The 13,978-nt window shown below is 32.1% G+C and overlaps 1 pseudogene; it reads right to left on the bottom strand.

Moving 5' to 3' along the window:
- Positions 1-342: 342 nt before the first annotated feature.
- Positions 343-1,694, bottom strand: LOC114386201 (annotated as a pseudogene).
- Positions 1,695-13,978: the final 12,284 nt, after the last annotated feature.

The raw sequence follows: 13,978 nt of genomic DNA on the forward strand, positions 1-13,978 counted from the left end.
AAGAATAACATTGTTTTCTCTCATCATATGTATTATCAGCAAGGATGTCAATGGAACTAAAAATAAAGGTATAATTTTGTAATGAGTTATGTTATTCATACAACTTATACAACACTCCTACAATTTAGCATGGTCTAGCTGTATATTGGTTTAATAGGAGCACGAGTTAGTGATAAATTCTCTGATAGTTATCTTCCATTTCTACAAATAAATGAAAAATATATATAACATTTCATTTTTTTTATATATATATCTCTTTGTTGTAGAAATTGTTGTACAAATAACATTTTTATTTTATTAATAATCAATTGAGTTAAATTAAGACAAGCAAACAACAATCAATCACTGCTTAGTGCAATCTGTGGGCTTAAAGGAGACTATTTTCCTTTGTAGGTCATATCCAACCAAGAAGTTTTGCTGAGCTAAGTTCCCAAAGATGGGACCAGATTGACTTGATAGGAAAGCCAAGCATACTACCCTATGACTTGCTACAATAAAGGTGTTGAGGGCATTTAACTTGACATCTGCACCACTAAAATGTGCCGTGATCACTGGTACATCTACTTTATCATATGTACTTTTATAGCAAAGGCTGAACTGTTTAAGTGGATCCTCAACACGTTCTAATTTAACCACATCTGCTACTGCTGATTCCAACTTTGAGTAAACATCATCTGGCAAAACAGTGAATGCTGTACCTGAGTCAATTATGATATTTCCCTTTCCACTAGATCTAGATGAGGAGCTTCTGAACTCTATTCTATTGTTTCCCGCACTAAATGCTTCCAAGGTTAGATAGTAAAACTTTTTCCAATCTTTAAAGACTATCCGTGTTGAGACAGTCCCATCCCCAGAAACCATTGCAGCATCTCCAAATTTGAGTTTGCTAGATCTGTCAGATATTGGTGCCAAACAGTAGGAAAATTTCTTACCTGTTGAAGAACTCAGTTGAGATACAAGGGACACAGGTCCTCCTCCAAGGCCAACTATACCAATGCTATCAAATGACACATTAGTGTTACGTATGCATCCTATCACAGTTCTTGGAAAATGGACAAAAGGGTCATTGGAGGAGCCTAAAGTAACGGTCTCAACACTAAGATCTCCTTGTGAGTGTGATCCATCCTTATAGTTAACAGTGTGCTCACAAATTTTCCTTTCATCAGAGGAGCAAGAGGTACCTTGCACTGATTTACATGTAGTAGAAGAGCAAGGAAGATTTTTGTAGGTTTTTGGAATATGAAGGATCAAACATAGGACTGGTGTCGTTGTAACAGGTTTCACAAAGTTGACACTGCACCCAGATTATGTCACTAGCTGTATCAACAATACCATAAACTGGGAATGGTGGGGTTCCAAGTGAATAGCTCATCAAGTAGTCACCATCATCTAGTAGTGTTACAGGAGATTCAACTGCATTTGAGTAGACAGAAATTTGGTTGAAATGATTGGCACGGTTCATGGAACGACGCACAGCATTGGTAACTCGTTGGAATTGAGTTTCTGTTGCACGATAGAATGGTGATCGTGATGAGTCACGATGGATGATCTCCACACTGAAGCCACTCTTGAGAGCCTCTGAGAAACAGATGTTGTAAAGACACAGTAAAACAAGAGTGAGACATGCAGAATGAGACATTATTGTCATCACTAAGATGCATAAAAATGAATTCAAATTTGTAACTTCTAGCACATTCGTAGTTCCCTTTTGTAGGATTTTAATGATGCTAAAGAGTGTTTGTGGAATTGTGCATCGTTACTTTATTTAATTATGTGGTCTAATGTGGCTGTATATTTTATTTAATAAATACAATATTTATTGTCATTCGGTAGTCAATTGCACTTTTAATGTATTCATTTTAGTATATTAAAAATAATTTATAATAAAGTTAAACAGTGTTATTAAGTACAATGAATATAATATGCTTATTAAGCATTTGACTCTTCAAATAAATCTTTATATATTAAAAACATTTGACTCCTTATCTGTACTATTCATTTTCTTTTCAAATGATATACATTGATCTACAGGATATGTTTCAAATAAGAAACTTCCTAGAGAACTATTATTAGGGTACGTCATTGTCTTACAATTACAAACAAGTAATGAATGAGATTAAATAATCGCCCCCAACTTTGATCTGACTACCATGCAATGTCATCATTGTCATGACCGACACAGTAAAACAAGAGCGAGAGATCATTGTCATCACTAAGTGAATAAAAATGAATAAACAATCTTTCAAATTATTCATATTTGTAACTACCAGCACATTCTAGTTGCCTTTTATACGATTCTAGTGATGCAAGATAGTTTTGTGTAATTGTAATGTAAAACATAGGGGGAAAAACAAGAAGAAAGCTGAATTGTGTCTCAATTTTTTTTTTTGAAAAAACAAGAGCTCCATCGAATCAATCAGATGATATTTTAAAGCTTGCGTAAAGAAAGATATTACATAGAGCTGTCTGTTTTTTGAAAACAAAACCTTTTTATAGAAAGAAAATCCACCTTTCTGAAACACAAGGTTAGTTAATCAAATAAATAAAAGCAGTATAAAGAACACATGGAGGTTTTTATATTGATTCGTCATGATTATGTTGGATACAGAAGATATCACAACTGGAAGGTAAAAGCACAAACATAAAAGAAACAAAATTATGGGTCAATTTCATACTTTTATCATTTTGTCATTTTCCAACTAAAGTGAATAGCCTTAGCATTTAAAAAAATTATTTTTTTGCTTTACTAAGATTGTGAATTTTTTTTTAAAATGAATATCAAATTATTTCTTTTTTAAAGATTGATTTGCTCCAATATAAAGTCTATTGTAAGCCTTAGTTAATAAGTCTCTTTTATTGAGTTACTGGGTTTAACAATAGACTTTATATTATATTGGAATAAAATAGACATAGTTTTAAGAAATTATAAAGTAAAATGTTTAAAAAACTTACTATTGTTACAAAATCTACTCATGGGACATGAAGTTAGCTTTGAAAGAAATTGACATGGAAATTTTATAGCCTATACTTTAAATTTGATAAATTATAAATTATTATTTGCTTTATGTTTGAATCTCTTTATCAGTCAAAATAACACGTACCAATGTATTACACATAATGTTCTATATCAATACTCGTTTCACCAAATTCGACAACAATAATATCTTGTAGAACTATTATTCCTTTTTTCCTTCTAAAGTGAATTTATTTATAAAATATATCTATTACTTTTTATTAAATAAAGTGTAAGAAAATTTGAACTCAGAAAATTATTTAAGAATAAGTACATTCTTACTTGAATGGATGAACCTTTTTTAGTAAACTTTTTTCTTCATCATTTTAGTAAAGTTTTTAATTTTTCAATCGTGTAACTGAAGATATGTGTTATAACTAACAAATAATTATCAATCATATATTAGTAATTAAAGAAATATTATGTGTTATATATTTAAAACTAAGTAATGTGTTTTGGTATTGGTATAAGTTATTGCATATAGTTTATTGAATTCAAATATGAATCAGTAACATTAGTCAAATAATTAAAAAAATATTAATCTAAATAATTAAACATTAAGAATTAAATTATAAATAACAGTTATATTATTACTCCATCAATCTGTATATAAATGTCAGTTACGTTTCTATTACTAATAACTATTAATTAGTAATACTAAATAAATAATACAAAATTTATTTATTAATAACTAATTAATTAAATATAAATTATAGCCGCAATTTTTTATGAGTCCAGGATGATGCCACGGGAGAAGGAAAAAAGAGGGAAACCATGTAATTAAAAAAATGGTTTAATTAATTTTTAATTATGTACTTACTTAAAATACTATTATGCGTTAATTAGGTCTTTAGGTGAGATCTTATTAATTGTATTAATTTTTTAATTATATATTATATTAATTTTTAATTATAAAATTCAGAAACAACCGTTTAAATTATAACCGATAAATTAATTAATAAACCTTCTTGAATACGTAATATTAATATTTTAGATATAGATAATTTTCCAGATTAAATATATTAAGATTTTTTTTATCACAAATCATAATTATATCCTGATTTTTTCCGAAACAATGACACCTACTACCTTCTTTTTTTTCAAAATTACCCCCACATATCTCCTTTCATATATATAAAGATAAGAAATAAAAGTAGAAAAAGTAACAAACATTAATAATTATTTTGAAATAATTTTTTCTTATATGACAATTATAATAAAATAAAAAAAGCATTATTTAACTTTATCTTTTTCTTTATGATTTGACTATGATACTTAACCAAATTTGATTTATCTTCATTTCTGAATAACTTTTCTTCTTAAAAGGGGAGGTTCAATTAATTTTTGTGAATAATAAATTAATGCTGATATTTTGCAATGAATTAATATTTTCTATTTATAAATATTGATAAAATATGCCCAATTAAATGCTTGACTGGTATCTTTCCAGGGTTCCAAAATAATAATATTAGAAATAGCACAAGAATTTTTTTATTTATTAAATATCATTGAGAATAATATTTTTTGTATCAATATCACCAATATCATTTTGAAATAAAACATTGGAAAAGACAATCCTAATTGAGGTTTAAACAGTTATTCTCAATCACTAAAATTTTATTAAGTCCATATCTTCATTGTTACAAATTTTATCAATAATGACGACTTTTATTTTATTTATGCACCTTTCATCTAAAAATAGGAATACTATAGAATAAAATATATTAAGGCAGTAAAACAATATTATTTAACTTTTTATCTTTCTTTGTATGATTTGATTAGGATACTCAATCAAATTTTACCTAGCTTAATTTGTAGATATTGTTTCCTTAATAAGGGAGCCTCAATTCATGTTTCTTTGTGAATAATCAATTAATGTTAATATTTTATAATATTTATATATATTAATAAAAATTGACTAGTTAAATGCTAGACTAGCTAGTGTTTTTCAAATGTTCCAAAATTATAAAATTAGAAGTAGTATAAGAATGATATTTTTGTTATGAAGGATAGTCAGCAATATTTTTTTACTAAACTATATTTTAGTCCCACTATTAATATTGAAAATTCATTTGGATTTCTCTATTTTTAAAATCATCAATTGGGTTCTCTAATTTTAAAAAAAAAATTAATTTATCTTTGGATAAAAATTGAAGGCCAAATGATTTATTTAGTCTCTTATCTTATTTTTTATTTAATTTAATCTTTTATTTTTTAGAAAGTTCATTTTAGTTCTTTATATTTTAAAAAAGACTAAAATAATCCTTCTGTATGTTTGAATTAACATTCTTAATAATTTTTAAAGAATGACAATTAAAAATGACCACAAAGGTATTTCCTTTTTTTTTTCCTTTATCTTCATCCTATTCTTCTTTCATCTCCTTTATCCTCCTTGGTTCTTCACTAGACAACACATCGCCAAAAGAAGTTCCATAAGCTTTTGTGCATCATATCTGAGCGCATCTTCTTCAACTTCGTCCTTCTCATTGATAAACCCTTCTCCAATGTAATGCTTTAGTGCATCATTTTCAAGTTCATCCTCACTAGGAGACCCTTCTCCGTTGCAGTGCTCTAGAGCATTGTCCTCAAGTTCATCCTCATTGACAACCCCTTCTTTGTTGCAGTGCTCCTATGCATTGTTGTGAACTTCGTCCTCACAATCTAGATCATATTATATGAAATTTGAGAGGTTATCCTCGTGATCTGTGTTGTCTGGTGAAAAATCAGGAGAAGGGAGAATAGGAAAAGGAAGATGAAGGAAAAAATATTACTTTTTGTTAGGTGATACTACTTTTTGTTAGGGTGTTGCTAGGCGCACCCAGCATTATTGCTGGTGTACCCAACACCCCCCGTGAAAAGACAAAAATACCCCTGTGTATTTTTAAAAAAAAAATTTGTACACCAGGTCATTGAGGTTGATCCGCGCATTGGTTTTGGTTGATCCGCAGAAGAAAAATTTGATCCGTAGGTGACATAGATGATCCGCGAGTTGCTTGGAGATCAACTTGATCCGCAAGCAGGTTGTGTCTTTGTTTTTTTATTTTAGATGGAGATTTTTTTTTTATTTTAGAATACGAATAACATAAAATTTGCACGAATTGAAACGTAAAATCATTCCAAACATAAAATAACATTACATTAGCTTCAAACATTACATTAACTTAAAGAGAGTGGAAAGAAATAAAATTTGCATCAAATACGACAATTAAGCCATGCTAATTTGGCAACAAGGGCATAGACATATTATCTTCCATTTCGATTACATGCTTACTAAAAACAACTAAAATTCTATTGGCCCAAATTTTTTCCAGTAGTTAGAATGCACTAACACCTTCAAGACGTCATCGTTGGATTTCAATTCAATAATTTCGAATTTGATAATTTCATGTGAATACTCATAGTGACTTGGTTGTTGAAAAAACAATCGCCTTACCGTTTGTGTTTCATGAATACCATAAGGGAGAATCCCATGAGGCGCAACTTGCTTGATCAAATCTTTCAGTTCATCCATGGTACATCCGGAAGGAATGTCAAACTTTTTGAGATTTTTTCCTGTAAACGAGTAACCAACAAACTCATTTTAGCGTGACATGTTCCACCACCTCCCATTGTAATACAACAGGGCATCATGAGTAGGGGTCATAGTGGCTTGAAGTATGTTTAATATACCATCTGGTGTTCTACCAATGGTGCATAATAACTCAATCGGACCAACACTTGAAAATTGATGATTACACATTAACATTGTGTTAACATCATCATCATTTTTCAGTTGCATACATTGAAAGCAAAGATGGTTACCTGTACCTGTGAATGGCTGCCGGTAGTAAATTTCATCCAAATATTGTTCATCGATTAGTTGAAGGGTATTGTGTATTCTGGTTTTTAACGTATGAAAATCACAAGCGTTAGGTACTCGAAAAGGTATTGGAGTGGAGGTTTGAAAATAAACACCACTTTCGTTGTAAACAATGGAACCATTTGGAAAAATAAAACCTAATATAGAGTTCACAATTGTCTGACTGCTTGTTTCTCCCAAAAATGTCATACTTTGTTCAAAGAGTTGAGTTAGGAATGAATGTTTGATTTTTTACCGTGTTCGGCTGTGTGATATATATAGATGAGTTTTAGTACTATTGATTCAATTTTTTAGAATAAATACATACGCATGCACATGGTTTCTGTCTGTGTTGTCAACCACACCAATGACATGACATGGTAACACAGTTTATGTTAACACACTTGCATTTCCCAATGTGTAGTCAAGTCTTACAGTGCCCTATCACGCTTTATGTTAACACGCTTGCATTTCCCAATGTATTGTCAACTCAGACAACGATTTATCATACATGCATACTTTATTTTAGTTGCAACAATTTTTTTTCAAATAAACAACAAATTTTTATTTAACATAACAAATAACAAAGGTACATTTTCAATCATCATTTAAGTCAACATAGTCTCTTTTGTACAACATCAAGCTTCTATAATGTTGCATTCTACAAATATATGGAGTTGGTCACTGCTTCGCCTGAGTATGACAATTGGTAGACCATAACAATGCTATCGACGGTAAAGGAAAACTATCTTTCAAATAAATTTGTCGTACATGCAAAAATAAATAAGTATTAACTCAATCGTACACAACTAATTGCATAAATATAAAAAAAAAATCATATCTACAATGTACCTGAACAAAATGATTGTCATAGACGTGACCAATACAAATTATGTAATGAACCGAAGGATCTCCCGATGGTTGACTTCTAAAAGGAAAGAACGTCATGCTTTATTGGTGAGACAAGGATACAAGGATTACATTATACCCTGATGCAATCACATATCCCATGTCGATTACATCCATCCACTTATCCATAGTGACCTGAATGAAACAAATATAGACGTCAAAGTTTATTTTAAAGTTAAGTCTTAAAAATCAAAAACACAAATTAAATACCATGGTTAACCCATCAACATGTAGTGGCATCCTTAAATCCTCAAATTTGTCTATGCCACCAAAGAGCTTGATATAGTCTTCTGCAAATTTGGCAAGTTCTATAAGCAGATGGGTGCGGACCAACGACCAAGAGTCTTCACCCATACCTAATAAACCGGCAATCGCCCGATATCCACAATTTCCATCAGCTCCGACATCAACAATATTATCAATGAAGTCATGGATAAATAGCTGAAATTGATCCAACATAGGCATCATCCTTCTTGGATTAGGTTGGTCAGAAGATGATGAACTACGCCTCACTGACGAATTGCTATTTTGCTGAGAATAAAAAGCATTCACATACTCCTAGTAAGATGGATCACGCTTTGTTGACCTTGGGTTTGTTTTCATCGGTTTCTTCGGTGCACCTTTTGTGTTAACCTTTGCTGGAGGAGGACACATCAAATTTTGATCAGGGTACACAATTCCCCAAAGCTTTGTCTTCAGAGTAAACTTACCACAAACATCAAGTTCATCAAATCTTTTGGATATTGTTTCGATTTCTTCCTTGATGCTCACCTCGGGTTCAGATATCCCTTGATCTGAAAAACTGAGTCTCCTCTAAAACATATGGATTGAATCCAACGGGATGCAACCAACAACATATTTGGATAGCTCACAAGCACAAGGAAGACCATGCATCGTTCTCATCACACAACCACAACTGGAAGGATTGTTGCTAGCATAGTGAACACGCTCAAATTCAGCAGCAATCTGATTTAAAGCATACCTTGAAACCATTCCAAGAAGACTCTTGTATAAGGTTTTTTTGAAGACATGTCCAACGACATGTGTACTTGTTTCAAATGACGCTCTAATTTCCATGTGCTGTAGCGTCATCATGTTGTTCATGACATCCCAGACACTGAATAAGTCTCCAAGGCTATTTTCTAACATTTTTTTAAAGCCCAGTGAGCAGATTCAACCCTACATTTCAAATACACAAATAACAATAAACATATACAACAATAAAAATCCATCAATTCATCAACGTTAATCGAAATAAGTGAACAATTTCATACCTGTTTGTTGTAGTGTTCCCTAAGTGCATCACCTTATTCGTCTACGCGGTAACAAATTTTTCCTTGTGTTGAATTATCCATGTATCCTTCACATAATCAAGAAATGTTGGCCAAGGTGAACAAACCAATTCAAACCTCTTCAGGTACTTATCAAACTGCTGCTCCGAAGGACAATCAACAAGAGTTCCCCAGACATTCATGACATATTCCCAAGCATTTCTTTGACCAATTAACGATTTATATTTGCCCTTCACATTTTTGTTTATGTGAAAGGTACACAACAAATTTGTACACTCAGGAAATACAGTTTTCACTGCATTCATCAATGCTAGGTCTCTGTCAGTGACAATAACTCCAGGGAGGACATTACGTCTTAAAAATATACCTTGGAAGCGTTCTAAAGCCCAAACCACATTATTAAGACGTTCACCCTCTAGATATGCAAAACCGGTAGAGAATGTCATCCCAGTTAGTGTCACCCCAACAAAATCGAGCAGTGGGAGTTTGTACCTGTTTGTTTTGTAGATACTGTCTATCAAAAACACTAAATTACATGATTTGGCTAACTTCATTGCATCAGGGTGACACCAAAAGATATCACAAACCACGTCTTCATCCTTTAATTTGTGCCAATGAATATACTGATCCCGTTCAAGAAGCTTCATTAGATGTTGCATCTCAGTACACTTCCTCTTATGGAAGAACGGTATGCACTTCTTGCATTGTATATTTGTTTAATGGTCGTACAAATATTTACATTGTGCTCCTTTAGAGTCAACAGAATGTTTCTAGGTTTGACCATTGACTTCATCATATCAACAATAAGTGTCTTTTCAGCTTTACTCAATCGCCCGACATATGGATGTCCAACTAATGACTTGGCCAATTCATGATTATGAATCCCACAAATCAACTTCACCATCCACCCTTGTCCTCCAACCACAGGCTTGCCACGAAGCTTGAAGGGACACCCACATTTCCTAGTCCCAATGTCTCTTCTAACAAATTTTTTCTTCCTACACCTATACTTGTCACTCCTTTCACAGCCAATTAACACGAACGAAGTCCTTCTTCTATTACCTGTGTTTGTGTCAGACCTTACAATCACCACCACAAATCCATTTTCATAAGCAACAGATCGAGCCCGCCGCAAAACATCCTCTCGGCTGTCAAACACCTACAAACCAATCCCGATAATTTCAATTTCCTACAACATATTTATTTTATTAAATCACTCAAAATCATAAACATTATTACCTGAGAAGTATTGAATGCATCCGAACAATCAACATGTGGTTCATTCACACCACATTCTTCTTCATTTTCATTATCCATATCCACTTCTTCAGGCATTATACCTTCATACATCCACCGATCTTCGTCCATCTTAACAATAAATAAAAAATTTTAACACAAACATACAACACATAACATACAAAACCATACATAATAACTCATCATTACCAAAAAGTCAAAACCCTATTTCATTCTACACGTATAAACAATTCAAATAAAAAATGACAATACAAACAAAGTAATAAATAAAAAAATAAAACTTTATAATAAAAAGAGTCTGCTACGGATCAAGTTGATCCGTAAGTGACTTATGGATCAACTTGATTTGCGGAACACTTTCGGATGAACTTACGAATCAACTTGATCCGCATACTTCCTACGGATCAACTTGATTCGCAGAGAACATACGAATCAACTTGATACGTAACTCATTTACGGATCAAGTTGATCCGTATGTACTCTGCGGATCAACTTGATCCGTAAGTTCATACTTGATTCGCGACAATGAAATGTACATGCGGATCAAGTTGATCCGTAAATGTCTTACGGATCAACTTGATACGGGCGAAACGCAGTACACCAGAATGCATCCAACACTGCGTACCTCGTATGCCGCCGCCAACGACCACTGCAACACCGAACATCACTGCTGCCTCCACCTTCGCCTTCACCTTCACAGAAACGAACAAGACGGGGAAAGCACTGCACACCGGAGACACAACGGAACGAGAGAATGCGCAAATGGCAGCATTGTGCCATTTTTAAACGCAGGTGGCACTGTTCACCGATGAGACAGATGGAGAGAAGGAGCAGTAAGGGCATTTTGGGAATTTTTTAGAATTGTTGGGTGCACCAGCAATAACGCTGGGTGCACCTAGCAACTCCCTTTTTGTTATAGAACTCAATATTATAACTATTTTGTCTCTTTTTTGAACCAACGAGTGAGTGACACTTCTATCCATTAATTTTTTTTTGTCATTCTAGGTTTCTTAGTTCTTGAAATTTGTTTAATTTGTACTCAAGTCATAACATCAACTCATAAAATATCACTTATTCATTAGTTGTATGCTTTTTTTTTATTAAAATTGAATGTGGATCATTTTTTATTATTAATGAGAATTTAGGTAAATTTGATTCTAAAGTGTGCATTAAGGCTAAAAAAGGTTTCAAAACTCAAAGATCCCCAACACATATACTAATAAATTATCCAGCAACAACCAATGTTAAATTTAAACTCTCCCTATACCTAATATCTATTTTTATTTGTAGCCATAAACGGTCATCAAACTTACAGAAAGAAACATGTTTTCTAAGCATAATCTATTCAAAACAACATGTTCCTGAGATACCTTTAAAAAGCTAATTAAAGCTTTTTAGAACTTAAGGACTATACTCAACTATAATATTGCATTTAGAGCAAAAACGGTTATGCAATTTGAGCAATCAGTAGCAGATTTAGGACCCTAAGTCATAGGAAGTAATCTATTTAAAAAAATTAATAATTATTATTATAAAAGGAGTGAAAAATTAGGAACAATGTTCATATATATAAATTAGGGAGAGCAAAATATACACGCTTAAGATATTTATAGGCACCCTAGATATGATATAAGTGTGGATCCACGACCGAGAGAAACCAAGCAGTAACACTTTATAGCATCGCAAAATTCCATCAAGAATATCGGAGCATATGTTCAAAGATTTAGTGAAGCATAAAGTCTTGTAAGAGTTTTAAAGCAAATTTAACAGAGCATATATGAAAAACAATTTTGAGCATAACTTAGACATGTATGAGAGGATAACTTAAGCAAGTATCAAAGCATATAAAAGGAGCTAATTCAACACAAAACCCAAACCAAAGCAAAGATATATATATATATATATATAGAATTACAATTGCATAAACACTGATTTTATTTACATCGAGGTGATGTACAATGTGTTATGTATGCAACTTTATGATCAAAATGTACAATCTTATTTTTAGTATTGTCCTTTATTTTATTTGTCATCCTATTCTATTATCTCTGTCTGTTTGCATCGTTAGAGAGATCAGACATAGCATCAATTAAGTAGATGCACCATTACACGCACAAGTCACAAGGCACATCTCCTAAGGGAAGGCTTGAAGCTCTGGTGACAACTCCTGTAGACTTTGGTGATTTTCCAGAGTAATATGAAACAACTTCTAGAAGCAATATTCTCCAGCAAAGTCTTTGTTTTCAAGTGACATTTGGTTTTGAAATCGCTAGAAGTTGGAGCACTAGGCAATCCGTTGATCTAATTGAGAGCATGTTCGGTTTTCAGTTTGCCCATCTCAAAAGCATGTCTCAAGGACCAAACTCAGTTTTGACAGATATTTGGAAGTCCGCAAAATTAATTCTTCTACTTACGTTTGTGTCTAAACTAGGTTTGGGGCAAAAGCAACTTGGGCATGCTTTTCATTTTTCCGTTTCAGTTGGGAGCATTTATAAAAAAATTACTTTCAATCTTACCCACTACCAGTTTAGCATTCAATAATATTTTTCTAACTCTTCACTTTCAGCATCATTGTTCCTTCTTTAATTTGATTCATAAGTAAACTTTTTAGCTGGGTGTAATGAAAGATATTGAATGCTAACAATCTTCACTTCCTATCTCGTATTGAGTGTCTAAAATCATACATATCAGAGTGCCTATGTTATGAAACACATTGTCTAAGAGTTTTTTTTTTTTCCCTAAGCACACGCTGTCTAGTATTGGAACAAGTCTTCTGCATGCCACGCATCATTGCAAGTTGGAACACTAGTTCATATTTAACATTACATTATAGATTTCATACTCTTTTCAGTAATTATACAAAAGTATTTTTTTTATTAGTATTATCCAAACAAGTTTTATTTCATCAAAGTACTTTTGAATGAAGAAATACCCAAAACATAAATCATGTAAACTTATTTTTTAGCAAACTTAAGTTCATGCACTGAGTAATGCAAAGAAGTTGATTCATGTGTTAAATTTAAGTCTGGATGTGAAAATTAAAATGATATTCTAAATAATCATGCTCACCTAATGAGATAAGGCTTTGTTATTTGGTATCCTAGAAAATATTGTACTAAACTCTATTTATCATTTGTCACGGTTTTGACTTATATTCTAACAACTAAACTTTGGACATAATTTATGCTTGTAAAGATATTTTTTTATTTGTAAGAATCAAAGGCAGCATCAATAAATTTTTAACAACTCGTACACTCTGCTTAACCAATTGAACTAGACCTTTTGATATACTTGTAAAGATATAATTTAACACTCAAAACAATTATGTATGTTAAGAACGGTCATGGTATTGGAATAGATACAAAATATGTTTAGATGCGGGCATAATTAGTACACAAATTTTCCATGTTCTGTGATGGTATCCAAGAAAAATACTAGATGCATACAGCTACATAATGTGTCCTTACAGTCTAATTTTAACATCTAGACATGAGTCAAAAAATGAAGCGCTTGAAGTGACTTTTTAATAGCAATCTAATATTATCTTTTTCACCATTGGTTGGACATGATTTTTAAACCAAAAACAAACTAATATACTCCACCTCCAAAAACTCCTCACTACTTGAAAATATAGGAAAATAGGGATGACAACACGATAGGGTGGGAATG

This window comes from Glycine soja, chromosome 15, assembly GCF_004193775.1.
Source record: "Glycine soja cultivar W05 chromosome 15, ASM419377v2, whole genome shotgun sequence".
Lineage (NCBI taxonomy): Eukaryota > Viridiplantae > Streptophyta > Magnoliopsida > Fabales > Fabaceae > Glycine > Glycine soja.